The sequence below is a fragment of the Triticum aestivum genome, chromosome 7A (genome assembly GCF_018294505.1).
Source record: "Triticum aestivum cultivar Chinese Spring chromosome 7A, IWGSC CS RefSeq v2.1, whole genome shotgun sequence".
NCBI classification, from domain to species: Eukaryota; Viridiplantae; Streptophyta; class Magnoliopsida; order Poales; family Poaceae; genus Triticum; species Triticum aestivum.
Window position 1 is genome coordinate 177,454,988 of NC_057812.1, and position 14,944 is coordinate 177,469,931.

Sequence of the window (14,944 nt, forward strand, 5' to 3'; positions counted from 1 at the left end):
ATGGCCTCCGCGACCCATTTGGTGGCCGGAACGGCCAAAACCACTTCCGCCGCCGCGTCGGGCTCGCCGGCGGCTAAACGCCGGTGCAGCCGACCTGGGTTTGACCACGGGTGGGCCCTGGTTGACTCTCCTGAGTCAATGACAGGTGGGGCCCAGCCCTGTTAACTATTTAGGATTAGTTTAAATTAATTTTAGTTTAACTAATCACACTGACACGCGGGACCCACTGTCAGGTTTGACCCGGACCGTGTCCCGTTGACCTGCTGATGTCACACTGACGTCAGGCTGACGCAGTAATTGATTTTCTGGATTTAATCTAATATAGGAAATTCCAGAATATAGTTTAAACTTCAAAAATTCATAACTTTTAATCTGTAACTCCAAATCAGACAAGTTATATATGAAAAATGATCAGAAAAATCCAATCTATCCATCTGTACTATTCTCATGCATGTTTAAACAAGTTAACTTGATGTTTAATGCAGAACAAGGTAAAACACTTTAAAAGGCCATGTATGAGTTTGAAATTTGAATCTTTGGTTCAAATTGGTTCAAACCCTTCTGGTCTTAGTTGCATTAGCCCAACACACTCATATTGCCATGTTTCATGCATGCATCATATTGTCGCACATTGTTTGGTGATGGTTGTGTATCGGTGTTCTTTGCGGCAGGTTCTGCCTCCGACGAGTACCGTGATTACCCTAACGAAGAACCGTATCAGTGCATCGAACCATCAGGCAAGCAACCAACCATTTGATCATATCGATACAATCCCTTGTTCTCGCCCCTGCTCTCTTTTACTGCATTAAGACAACGCGTTTCAAACTGCTGTGTGCTACGGTAGTTGAACCCACTTCCTCTGCATGACCTGTCATTGCCACAGTAACTAGATGAAACCCACTAGCATGTGTAGGAGTTGTTTGAGCCATATGTATGTGTTGTTCCTACCTTGCTATGCCTGCTATGCTTAGAGTCGTGTCAGGTCTGGTTCATCTGGGTGATGGGCTAGAGTGAAATGATCATGTCGGTAATGAGAGTGGTGTGGTGAACACGATTTGGTAAAGGTATCGATGAGAGGCCATGTAGGAGTACATGGTGGGTTGTTTCATTGAAGCCGACCTTAAGCACTGAGATCTGTATGTGTGATTTAAGAATCAGCTACTACCATGCATTGGGCCCGAAACCAATGGACCCTCTCGGCTTCTTATTCACCCTAGTTCTCCGTCCAGGAGTTGCAAGTAGTTTTTGGTGTTTGTAGTCTACTGGAGGCCGTGGACAGCGCTGACCGTAGGGGTGGGCTGTGATGCGGTAGGTACGTGGTCGGGAATACCGGGCACCCGTTAGGTGTCATGGACCCCTGTACACATCGTTCGGGGCCGTATGGGAAACCTCGGCCGGACTCCCTGCGGATGGAACCTGGATAGGCGATAAACCTGGATTGGAGACTTAGGTGATTAGGTAGGTCATGGCCGACACCCACGTTGGGCTTCCGCTTGAAGGTTGCCGAGTACATGTCGTGTAAACGACGGTAAGTGGTGAGAGCGTGTATGAAGAAGTACACCCCTGCAGGGTTATCATGATCTATTCGAATAGCCGCGTCCGCGGTAAAGGACTACTTGGTTGCCTATACAGTTCATAGACAAGTAAATGGAAACTGCTAAAAGCCTCAAGATAAGTGTGAGTGCCGAGGATGGCTCTTCCGTAGGAAGACGGAGGTGGATCCTCGGTAGTGTATTGAAGTGGTGAGTAGTGGACTCGTGTGCGCAAAACCATTTCAAGTTGGAGTCTCGTAGGATAGCCTAGCCAAGAGTCAAAGCTGGCTGGCTGCAATAACTCCACCAACCCTTCTTGATAATGTGCATGTATGTAGGATCTGATGTAAGTCTTGCTGAGTACCTTTGTACTCATGTTGCTATAATTTACATTTTTACAAAAGATGCTGCAACCCCTTCTGATGGGTTCTTCGTAGACGTTGACATCAATGAGTAGGCTAAGGCCCAGGTGGTGATCCTGAGCTTGTGAAGGACCACGTAGTATAGCTAGGCTTTCCAAGCCTCTTTTATTTTACTAGTTGTCTGTACTCAGACAAGTTACTTCCGCTGCTGGTTTGTATGACTGTATGACTTGAATGCTGGGTCGTGTGACCCGTACCTATGTGTATGTTATGTATGGCTCTCTGAGCCTTAAATAAAGTACTTGTGTCATAGAGTCATGTTGTGATGCCTTGTTGTATTTGCACATATCGAGCATATTGTGTGTATGATTGAAATGCTTGGTATGTGTGGGATCTGACTATCTAGTTGTTTATCTTTAGTAGCCTCTCTTACCGGGAAATGTCTCCTAGTGTTACCACTGAGCCATGGTAGCTTGCTACTGCTCTGGAACACTTAGGCTGGCCGGCATGTGTCCTTCTTCGTTCCTGTGTCTGTCCCTTCGGGGAAATGTCACGCATTGAGTACCGGAGTCCTGTTAGCCCGCTACAGCCCGGTTTACCGGAGTCCTGCTAGCCCAGTGCTACAGCCCGGACCCACTTGCTGATGACCGACACGTTCGAAGCTGGGTCATGGATGCCTGTCCCTGTAAGTCTGTGCCACTTTGGGTTTACGACTAGTCATGTCAGCCCGGGCTCCTTATCATATGGATGCTAGCGACACTATCATATACGTGAGCCAAAAGGTGCAAACGGTCCCGGGCAAAGGTAAGGCGACACCTGTGGGGATACCGTGCGTGAGGCCGCAAAGTGATATGAGGTGTTACAGGCTAGATCGATGTGACATCGAGTCGGGGTCCTGACAGCGTTGGCATCAGAGACGGACAGCCTATAGGTTCTCCAAGCCAAACTGGTCGATGTTGAGTCTATAAATTCTTTAGTTATATGTAGGGGAATTGTTTGTGGGTTGGAACGTAAGGCTCTTTTTACTCCTTTATCTTATGACATTCTGATCTGAGTCAGTCTATTCTTCCACCGGGGGTTAAGGAATTAGGATCCTTTCTCTCTATCAGGTTCACGTGTTACTAATCAGTAGTACCTTATAGGTTGGATGGATACAAGCCTAGTTCAGTTCTACTACCACATTATGTTGCTAGGATGGACTCAGAATTTGATATGATGTTGTTGAGTGTGTATGAAATCCTTTGTCAAATGTCTCAAAATCCTTTTTGAGCATTTACAGCTGTTATGCTGCCGAAATTTTGCTAGAAATTCTAATGCCTTTGCATTATGGTTGTGCTTTCAGATGACCACTCGCGACCTCAATCAAGTGGTTCGCCTGACTCGATGCCTAGATGTACCCGGCCATACCGCCATGTTGGTCAGGGTAATGACTGAGGCTGGATACCGTTGGTATCCTGAGTACACGGTCGAAGAGCAATTTCAGGACTTTAGTCAAAGCCAGTATCTCTGCACTGTCAGGATATTTCCATCTTATCCTGGATCCACCGAGCCCCTTCACTGCTCCTATGGACTCGGGGTTACTATTGAGATGGCTGTGCAGGACGCCGCCTACTCTATGATGACCATCATGCGAGTCAGGTCTGGCCTATTTCGGGACTCTGATTTCCGGTATATGCCAGGATCACTTCCAGGAGCACAAGGGTATCTCCAGGCTATCTATGCTGACCCCACTCAGGAGGATTCACGGACTCACACCACTGCTGAGATGCTCGAGGATAAGGACCATGAAAATCGGGCCTTGAGGCTAGAGCTTTTCAATACCCGTGCTGACCATTGGGCCACATTGACTCGGTTTGCACCGGCGGTGCAAGCTGGATATTCGGATATGCGCGATCTCTATCCTGTGAGATCTGCTCTGCCAGACGTGATGGGTTGGCGTGATGTAGGAGGCATCACCCCACCTCGCGGTCCCCGCAGGCCACCGTCTGTTGGTCCAAGACCTCATCCTAGCCCCTATGGTCCGCAAGCTCCGCGAGATCGTCTGTTCCCGGATGATCATGTTGAGCTTCCAGGCTATGGAGGTGACTTCTACGAGGACTACTACGGATCGGTCTGAGTTAGTGGTAGTATCACTAGTTCGTGCTAGCTGTGTCGTCTATCGTCCTGCGTGACTCGTGGGATATGACCTAGTTTGTACCGCTTTCCGGAGGTGTAGAAAAATAATGTATAGGAGCTTGGGATGCCTCCGATGAGATGTAATCCTCTTTTCACTTTAATAGTACCTTGTTTGGTCTTGTACTAAACCCTGTATGGTGTGTATGACGATGGAATAAAGAAGCAGTTTCTATATCTACCATGTCATACGGATGATCATCTTGCATTCCGAGTTATTCCTTACATTCTGTATCCTATGTCGGAATCTTATCATTCTGACTAAATCATTGTCTTGTTTACCTAGGATGGTCAACACGCGCAATAACCCTGCTCCTCAAGAGCAGGCCGAAGGCAGTGAAGTCAGGAATGCAAATATGCCTCATCCTCCTTCCCTAGCCAAGGTTATGCTGGAAGCCGAGAGAAACAAGCGGGAGACCAACCGTTTGTTGGAGCGTATTGAACAGAACACAGCACGCCATCAGAGAAATAACTTGGTGTCACTCAGTGATTTCATCAAGTTACATCCACCCACGTTCCACCACTCCGTCGAGCCTCTCGACGCTGATGACTGGCTTCGCAGTATTTCTCACAAAGTGCGTTCCGCGCTAGTAGCTGAGGCTGACAAGGTCACCTTTGCTGCATATCATCTTGAAGGCCCCGCCAGTCTATGGTGGGAGAATTATGGAGCTATGCGCCCAGCGGGCCATGTCACTACTTGGGCTGAATTCAGCGAGGCTTTCCGTGAACATCACATTCCGGAGGGTCTCATGGACCGTAAACGTGAGGAATTTTGCAGTTTCACTCAAGGCCGACTCTCCGTGGATGCTTACAGCAGGGAGTTCGGTAACCTCGCACGATATGCAACTGAGGAAGTTTCTACTGATGCCAAGAAGCAAGCAAGGTTCCGTAAGAGACTTAGTCCTGAGCTTCGCCGCGACCTCCGTCTGCATGAGTGCACATCCTTTCAGAAGCTTGTTAACAAGGCCATCAGTGCTGAGACTGGTCAGACCGATTATGACGCAACACGCAAGCATGGCCGTGACGTGGGTTCCTCATCCGGTGCTGGTCCTCAGAAGCGCCGCGTGTGGGTGCCCAACACTGCCCTGCCACCCAGGTTCACACCGAGGCCATCCTTCCAGGCGCCTCGCCCCGTTCAACAGTCTGCACCAGCCAAGCCCTATGGTGGTCCAACCAACAATGCTCCTCCACGTACCAGTTCCGTGACTTGCTTTAAGTGTGGGGAATCTGGCCACTATATGCGCGAGTGTCCCCAGACCAACCCCAACCAATCTGCTAAAGCTGTTGGCCGTGGCAAGCCGACAGGGAAAGTGTTCTACGCCAAGCCGGCCACCGCTGCACGTGGCCATGTCAACTGTATCTCTGCCGAGGAAGCTCAAGAGGATCCCAACGTCGTTCTCGGTACGCTCCTTGTTAATTGCCACCCGGCATCTGTTCTTTTCAATACAGGAGCCTCTCATTCATTTATATCCGAAAATTATGCTCGTTTGCATAACACCGCATTCTATGACATGCCATCCACTATGGAAATTTCTACTCCCGGTTCTAGATGGCAAACCTCCAGGGTAAGTCATGGAAATGAAATCCAAGTCGACAGACTTGTTTTCCTTGCATCTTTGATAGCTCTTAAATCTTCAGATATTAATATCATCTTGGGTATGGACTGGATGTCAGCCCATCATGCCAACATTGATTGCTTCTCTAGGACTGTTCAACTCACCCATCCTTCGGGGAAGATAGTCAATGTCTTGACCCGATTAGCCAAGCGACAGTTATATTCTCTTAACGCCAGCCCTTTGCCAGACCTTGAGGACGTCCCGGTAGTCCGTGACTTTCCGGATGTCTTCCCAGAGGAATTGCCAGGTGTTCCACCTGACAGGGATGTTGAGTTCGTAATAGACCTCATTCCAGGAACCGTCCCGATTGCTAGAAGACCCTATAAGATGGCACCACTAGAACTAGCCGAGCTTAAGAAACAACTCGATGAGTCCTTGAAAAAGGGTTTCATCCGACCCAGTTCATCTCCGTGGGCTTGCCCCGTCCTCTTCGTCAAGAAGAAGGATGGTACGGACCGGATGGTTGTAGATTATCGACCTGTCAATTTGGTCACAATCAAAAACAAATATCCGCTCCCCAGGATCAACGACCTGTATGATCAGCTCACTGGATCCTCAATCTTCTCCAAAATGGATTTGAGGTTGGGCTACCATCAAATCAAAATCAGGAACGGGGACATTCCTAAAACGGCCTTTGTTACTCGTTATGGCCAATACGAGTACACCATCATGTCCTTCGGTTTAACCAACGCTCCAGCCACTTTTTCTCGGTTGATGAACTCAATCTTCATGGAGTATTTGGATAAATTCGTCGTAGTTTACCTCGATGACATACTCATCTACTCCAAGAACGAGGAAGAACATGTCGAACATCTAAGGCTAGTGTTGAAGAAACTTCGAGAGCATCGTCTTTATGCCAAATTCTCTAAATGTGAATTTTGGTTGTCAGAAGTGACCTATTTGGGTCATGTAATATCTGGTAAAGGTATTGCTGTTAACCCTGAGCGAGTTCAAGCCGTCCTTAATTGGACTCCACCTGAATCGGTCAAGCAAGTTCGGAGTTTCCTGGGCTTAGCGAGCTATTGTCGTTGCTTTGTCGAAAACTTCTCCAAAGTTGCAAAACCTCTAACCGAACTCCTCAAGAAAGATAAAAAGTTCGAGTGGACTCCACAATGTGAGCACAGTTTTCAGGAACTGAAAAGACGCTTGACTTCTGCTCCCGTACTGGTACCGCCAGACTTCTCCAAGGACTTCGTTATCTACTGCGACGCCTCGCGACAAGGACTAGGTTGCATTCTCATGCAAGATCGACACGTAATTGCTTACGCTTCACGGCAATTGCACCCACATGAGGAGAATTATCCTACTCATGATCTGGAGCTTGCAGCCGTAGTCTATGCACTTAAAACCTGGCGACATTACCTCCTTGGTAATCGTTGCGAAATATTCACTGATCACCAAAGTCTGAAGTACATCTTCACCCAACCGGATTTGAATCTCAGGCAAAGACGTTGGGTTGAGTTGATCACAAATTTCGACTTAGGAATAACTTACACCCCAGGGAAAGCCAACGTCATGGCTGATGCGCTAAGTCGTAAATCTTATTGTAACAACCTGATGTTACAACAAAGTCAACCGCTTCTCCATGAGGAATTTCGGAAGCTTAACCTTCACATTGTTCCTCAAGGTTTTCTTTCCACCTTGGTGGCAAAACCTACCCTTACGGATCAGATCATCAAAGCACAGAAGGTAGATCCGGGAATTTCCCGCATCAAGAGAAACATCAAGAAAGGAGTTGCGAATTGTTTCTCCATTGATGATCAAGGGTTCGTATACTTCGGGAATCGACTAGTGGTTCCCAAGGTGCGAAACCTGAGACGATTGATCCTTAAGGAAGCTCATGAATCTCCTCTCACCATTCATCTCGGTAGTACCAAGATGTATCAGGACCTACGCCAGAGGTTCTGGTGGACTAGGATGAAGAGAGAAATTGCTCAGTATATTGCTAATTGCGACGTCTGCCGTCGTGTAAAAGCAGAGCATCAACGGCCTGCTGGCACCCTTCAACCCCTAGCTATTCCTGAATGGAAATGGGATAAAATTGGTATGGACTTCATTACCGGTTTTCCCAGGACCAAGAGAGGGAATAATGCTATCTTCGTCGTTATCGATCGTCTTTCCAAAGTAGCCCATTTCTTACCTGTTCGTGAGAGTATAACTGCTAGTCAATTGGCAGACTTATACATCTCCCGAATAGTGTCTCTCCATGGTGTTCCTTTGGAAATTAACTCGGATCGAGGAAGTCTTTTCACCTCTCGATTTTGGGAAAGTTTCCAAAATGCTATGGGAACCCGCCTTTCTTTTAGCACCGCTTTCCACCCTCAATCGAGTGGTCAAGTAGAACGCGTCAACCAGATTCTAGAAGACATGCTTCGAGCCTCTGTTATCTCATTCGGAATGGAGTGGGAGAAATGCCTTCCATTTGCCGAATTTGCTTACAACAACAGCTATCAATCTAGCTTGGGTAAAGCCCCTTTTGAAGTTCTCTATGGACGACGGTGTCGAACACCCCTTAACTGGTCAGAAACCAGGGAAAGACAATTCTTTGGCCCGGATATGATTCAGGAGGCAGAAGAGCAAGTTCACATCGTTCGTGAAAAGTTGAAAACAGCCCAATCTCGTCAAAAGAGTCAATATGACCGAAAACATAAGGCTATGACTTTCGAGGTTGACGAGAAGGCTTACCTCCGGGTTACTCCTCTGAAGGGAACCCATCGTTTCGGTATCAAAGGCAAATTGGCTCCCTGTTACATTGGACCTTTTCGTATTCTCGCTAAACGAGGAGAAGTTGCCTACCAGTTGGAACTACCTCCGCATCTCTCCAGAGTCCACGATGTCTTCCACGTTTCTCAACCCAGGCGTTGCTTCTCGGATCCTATCCGTGGAGTGGACCACGAAACGCTTGATCTCCAAGATAATCTCACGTATCGAGAGTACCCCATTCGTATCCTCGATCAGGCCGAGCGTACCACTCGACGTCATAATATCAAGTTTCTCAAAGTTCAATGGTCGCACCATTCTGAGGATGAAGCAACTTGGGAAAGGGAGGATCGTCTTCGACTCGAGTATCCCGCCTTCTTCCCGGAGGAACCCAAATCTCAGGACGAGATTCTTTTGAGTGGGGGTGAGTTGTCACACCCTAGCTAGTTCATGCATTAGAGTGTTGCGTCATGTTTATTCTTTCATCAGAAACCTGAAATGGGGATGACAGAACCCCCAGCCCCCTCTGAAACCAACTAGGGTTTACTAAAAAAACTTTTTCAATGAACCTGAAATGCCCTTCTAAAATGCCCATCATTTTTGTCTTGGTTCAGAACCTCTGCCAGAAGCGATGCCCATTTTCCTAGGCCATCTTAGGGTTTTTGAATTAAATCATAAATATTTGAATTTGGGCATTTAAAATTATATAAAATATTTAAATGCTCAAATATCTCCAAACTAAAATGTTTCATGTTGGAAATAATCCAACTATGGACCAGGAGTAGTTTGGTGATTTTAGGAGTTGCCTAAGTATTTTTAATAATTCAACAAAGTTGCAGAAGTATTAAAAAAACAGAAAACAGGAGAAATAACAAAACCTTACCTGGCGCCCAGCACCCGGCCCACCTGCCGGCCCAGCCCAGCGCCGCGCCAGCGAGCTGCTTGCCGGCCAGGCAGGCAGGCAGGTGCTCGACGGCGAGCACCGCATGGGTGCCACGCACCTGCTCGCCGCCTTGCCGCTCCACTCGCCCGGCTAACGTCGTGGATCACTCCCTCTCTCTCCCCCGAACCCCCCAGACACCCCCTATCCTCTCCAGCTCCTCCCCCTCGCGCTCCCCAGCCATGGCCGACGCCACCGCCGCCGTGCCTACGTCGTAGCCGCGCTTCCCGCCGCTCGTGCGTCTTCTCGTCGTGTCCAGGAGCTCCGCCGCCGTCCACTTCATCGAGCTAGCCGAGCCCCGTGTGCTCGTGCGGCCCGAGTCCACCGCACCGACCTCGCCCGAGTCCGCCGTCGCCGGAGATCCCCTTCAACGCCGTCGCCGCCTCAGCTCGTCCCCGACCCCGCCGGTGGCCTCTACGGGAGCGCTGTGAGCCTAGCTACCCCTCCTACCCTCCCTCTCTCATTCCTGAGCCGTGTAGCCACCGCACGAAGACCACCCACACGCACCACCGCGGATCTCGTCGCCGACGTGCTCCCGGCCATCCTCCGGCCACTCCACGGTGTCCAACGCACTCCCCACGCTGCGTTGGGTCCAACCGTGCACTCCCCGCACCTCACCGCACACCTTAGCCCCGAGTTCACCTTCACCCGAACTCCGGTGGCCGCCAAAGTCATCGCCGGCGCCAACTCCGGCCACCCCGACCCCAACGGACTCCACCAAGAGCTGCGGCTCGTCCTCAGCTCCACTCCGATGGCCTCCGCGACCCATTTGGTGGCCGGAACGGCCAAAACCACTTCCGCCGCCGCGTCGGGCTCGCCGGCGACTAAACGCCGGTGCAGCCGACCTGGGTTTGACCACGGGTGGGCCCTGGTTGACTCTCCTGAGTCAATGACAGGTGGGGCCCAGCCCTGTTAACTATTTAGGATTAGTTTAAATTAATTTTAGTTTAACTAATCACACTGACACGCGGGACCCACTGTCAGGTTTGACCCGGACCGTGTCCCGTTGACCTGCTGATGTCACACTGACGTCAGGCTGACGCAGTAATTGATTTTCTGGATTTAATCTAATATAGGAAATTCCAGAATATAGTTTAAACTTCAAAAATTCATAACTTTTAATCTGTAACTCCAAATCAGACAAGTTATATATGAAAAATGATCAGAAAAATCCAGTCTATCCATCTGTACTATTATCATGCATGTTTAAACAAGTTAACTTGATGTTTAATGCAGAACAAGGTAAAACACTTTAAAAGGCCATGTATGAGTTTGAAATTTGAATCTTTGGTTCAAATTGGTTCAAACCCTTCTGGTCTTAGTTGCATTAGCCCAACACACTCATATTGCCATATTTCATGCATGCATCATATTGTCGCACATTGTTTGGTGATGGTTGTGTATCGGTGTTCTTTGCGGCAGGTTCTGCCTCCGAGGAGTACCGTGATTACCCTAACGAAGAACCGTATCAGTGCATCGAACCATCAGGCAAGCAACCAACCATTTGATCATATCGATACAATCCCTTGTTCTCGCCCCTGCTCTCTTTTACTGCATTAAGACAACGCGTTTCAAACTGCTGTGTGCTACGGTAGTTGAACCCACTTCCTCTGCATGACCTGTCATTGCCACAGTAACTAGATGAAACCCACTAGCATGTGTAGGAGTTGTTTGAGCCATATGTATGTGTTGTTCCTACCTTGCTATGCCTGCTATGCTTAGAGTCGTGTCAGGTCTGGTTCATCTGGGTGATGGGCTAGAGTGAAATGATCATGTCGGTAATGAGAGTGGTGTGGTGAACACGATTTGGTAAAGGTATCGATGAGAGGCCATGTAGGAGTACATGGTGGGTTGTTTCATTGAAGCCGACCTTAAGCACTGAGATCTGTATGTGTGATTTAAGAATCAGCTACTACCATGCATTGGGCCCAAAACCAATGGACCCTCTCGGCTTCTTATTCACCCTAGTTCTCCATCCAGGAGTTGCAAGTAGTTTTTGGTGTTTGTAGTCTACTGGAGGCCGTGGACAGCGCTGACCGTAGGGGTGGGCTGTGATGCGGTAGGTACGTGGTCGGGAATACCGGGCACCCGTTAGGTGTCATGGACCCCTGTACACATCGTTCGGGGCCGTATGGGAAACCTCGGCCGGACTCCCTGCGGATGGAACCTGGATAGGTGATAAACCTGGATTGGAGACTTAGGTGATTAGGTAGGTCGTGGCCGACACCCACGTTGGGCTTCCGCTTGAAGGTTGCCGAGTACATGTCGTGTAAACGACGGTAAGTGGTGAGAGCGTGTATGAAGAAGTACACCCCTGCAGGGTTATCATGATCTATCCGAATAGCCGCGTCCGCGGTAAAGGACTACTTGGTTGCCTATATAGTTCATAGACAAGTAAATGGAAATTGCTAAAAGCCTCAAGATAAGTGTGAGTGCCGAGGATGGCTCTTCCGTAGGAAGACGGAGGTGGATCCTTGGTAGTGTATTGAAGTGGTGAGTAGTGGACTCGTGCGCGCAAAACCATTTCAAGTTGGAGTCTCGTAGGATAGCCTAGCCAAGAGTCAAAGCTGGCTTGCTGCAATAACTCCACCAACCCTTCTTGATAATGTGCATGTATGTAGGATCTGATGTAAGTCTTGCTGAGTACCTTTGTACTCATGTTGCTATAATTTACATTTTTACAGAAGATGCTGCAACCCCTTCTGATGGGTTCTTCGTAGACGTTGACATCAATGAGTAGGCTAAGGCCCAGGTGGTGATCCTGAGCTTGTGAAGGACCACGTAGTATAGCTAGGCTTTCCAAGCCTCTTTTATTTTACTAGTTGTCTGTACTCAGACAAGTTACTTCTGCTGCTGGTTTGTATGACTGTATGACTTGAATGCTGGGTCGTGTGACCCGTACCTATGTGTATGTTATGTATGGCTCTCTAAGCCTTAAATAAAGTACTTGTGTCATAGAGTCATGTTGTGATGCCTTGTTGTATTTGCACATATCGAGCATATTGTGTGTATGATTGAAATGCTTGGTATGTGTGGGATCTGACTATCTAGTTGTTTATCTTTAGTAGCCTCTCTTACCGGGAAATGTCTCCTAGTGTTACCACTGAGCCATGGTAGCTTGCTACTGCTCTGGAACACTTAGGCTGGCCGGCATGTGTCCTTCTTCGTTCCTGTGTCTGTCCCTTCGGGGAAATGTCACGCATTGAGTACCGGAGTCCTGTTAGCCCGGTACAGCCCGGTTTACCGGAGTCCTGCTAGCCCAGTGCTACAGCCCGGACCCACTTGTTGATGACCGACACGTTCGAAGCTGGGTCATGGATGCCTGTCCCTGTAAGTCTGTGCCACTTTGGGTTTACGACTAGTCATGTCAGCCCGGGCTCCTTATCATATGGATGGTAGCGACACTATCATATACGTGAGCCAAAAGGCGCAAACGGTCCCGGGCAAAGGTAAGGCGACACCCGTGGGGATACCGTGCGTGAGGCCGCAAAGTGATATGAGGTCTTACAGGCTAGATCGATGTGACATCGAGTCGGGGTCCTGACAGCTCCATACGATAAATAGTATGCGCTACGTACGGTACGGGCCACTAAAGGATCAAACCATGCAACGACTTCCAAAACATTGTGTCTGTCGTTCTAACAACACATTTATTCAACCAACAGACGAAATATACTACTGATTGTACATTGAAAACAGCAGCAGCAGCAACCAGGGCTGGGGGTACAACAGAAGCAGTAAGCAGGCCAGAAGAGTGAAGACGCAACTCTCTCTTCCAAACCAAACATCAACCATCATTACAAAAGGGCTACCAAAAAAGAACAAGTGTATGGATCAAACTAAATAAAGATCCTACTACACCAAGTGTACGCATCTAACTAACTGGCTTAGTTAGACGTTACTATTTATTAAGTTGTGGAGATTGGCTGACGGCTTGAACCAGATGGGTGTCTGACGGGGGAAACTCCAGCCAGCAGGTCGAAGTCTGATACTTGTGACCCTATCTCCTACTTTGGGCTGCAGAGCATGGCTGCACATATCAGGGTATGGTGCATGCAGAGACGGATGGTACGCTTTGTACACACAATTTTTCCTGATGAATGAAACCGCGCTGCCATCATGATCCTTGCCGTCGGTTATCTCCTGGTTAATCGGATAATTCAGTCCGACAAACAGAGAGCGTGTACCAAGGCTACTTACCAGCCTCCATTCAAAAATTCCTGAAGGCCCAGAGAAGCTGGGATCCTGCTCAAAGACCTTGCAGTGACTGTGATTGTATTCCGTGAAACAACACGTCCGGTACGTGCAAACGATCATCAATCTTTCGCCATTGTCTGATCGAGCCAGGAAGCACCTGCAACTGCCATGCCGCTTTTCTTTGAAAGGTTCTGGGATTAGGAAGGGTAGGGACACTAGGCGGCCTACAACATCATATCAAGTTGGAGGCAAATAAAAAAGGGCTCTTGGTTTAGTCAATCTTAAGAACAGCATGTTATGAGCATGAATATTTTTTAGCAAATGTTGACAGTAATATAAGCAAGCCATCATGATATCATAGGAAAGTAACATACTACTGTAACAGCCGTTTGTAGCGATGACTGGAGTAGGCCAGCAATACGTCCATCCATAGAACGAGTCAACATCGTAAATGAAGCCCTTGTGTTCAATGGCATCAGAGAACCATGGAGGATGTATGATCCTGCGATGGACGTGCAGATTTATCCACTTACCGCAGTGACCTGTCAGATAGGCGAGACCGCGGTTGAAGAATGCAATTAGCATGAAGTCTTTATAATTCACAGATCTTGTGGGCACTTGGCAGATTACAATGTTGAACAAATCAAACTTGGTATCATGTTGGCTACTGTAAGATTCCGAGTATTCTGGGCCGCGGTGCCAAAGCAGTGTAGTGTTAATCGAAGGAAGGGGGATCAATCGCCGAGTGTAGACCTCCACGAGCATCCAGCTGCCGCGACCGTTGACAAGAACCATCCAAGACGTGTTCATGTCGACCCAGTACATACCGTTAATGTAGTTGAGGCTGACGGGGATCGGATCACAGTCAAGGGGCTTGATGCTCGCCACCCTATGATTGTTATGCTGCGTGACATGCCGTTTCTGAAGATCAGGCGGCATCAGCAAGCAAGGAGCTGGCTTAAAAAGCTCCGTCCTGAGGGCTTTGAGTAAATGGTACAGCCCCGACGAGCACGTGGTGAGCGGCATGGTACTGAGATTGTCCACACGCGAAACAATGAGCTTGATTACCTCTGTGGGGAGCGAATTCCAGCCACTCTTTCGGTGGATGCTGCTCGGTTCTGCCATTATTAGTGCTTGGGTTTAGGACGAGGGGGGAGGCACCTTAGCGGGGATGGAATATTGGACGAGATTATGTGCGGACAAAGATGGAGAAGCGAATATGTGCTACGGGAAGTGGACAAGTGATGATGACTATAGCACGCCGCTTGACTTACGAGTCACATACCAGCAGCGTAGGGTCATGTCGATGCCAGACAACTTGCTTGAGTGATCACAGTACTGGTACTCCCTACAATGCTATGCCCTAACTTGCTTGAGTAGAGTAGTAGAGTAGGACTCTGCTCTACTACTAGCACCGGAGGAGTA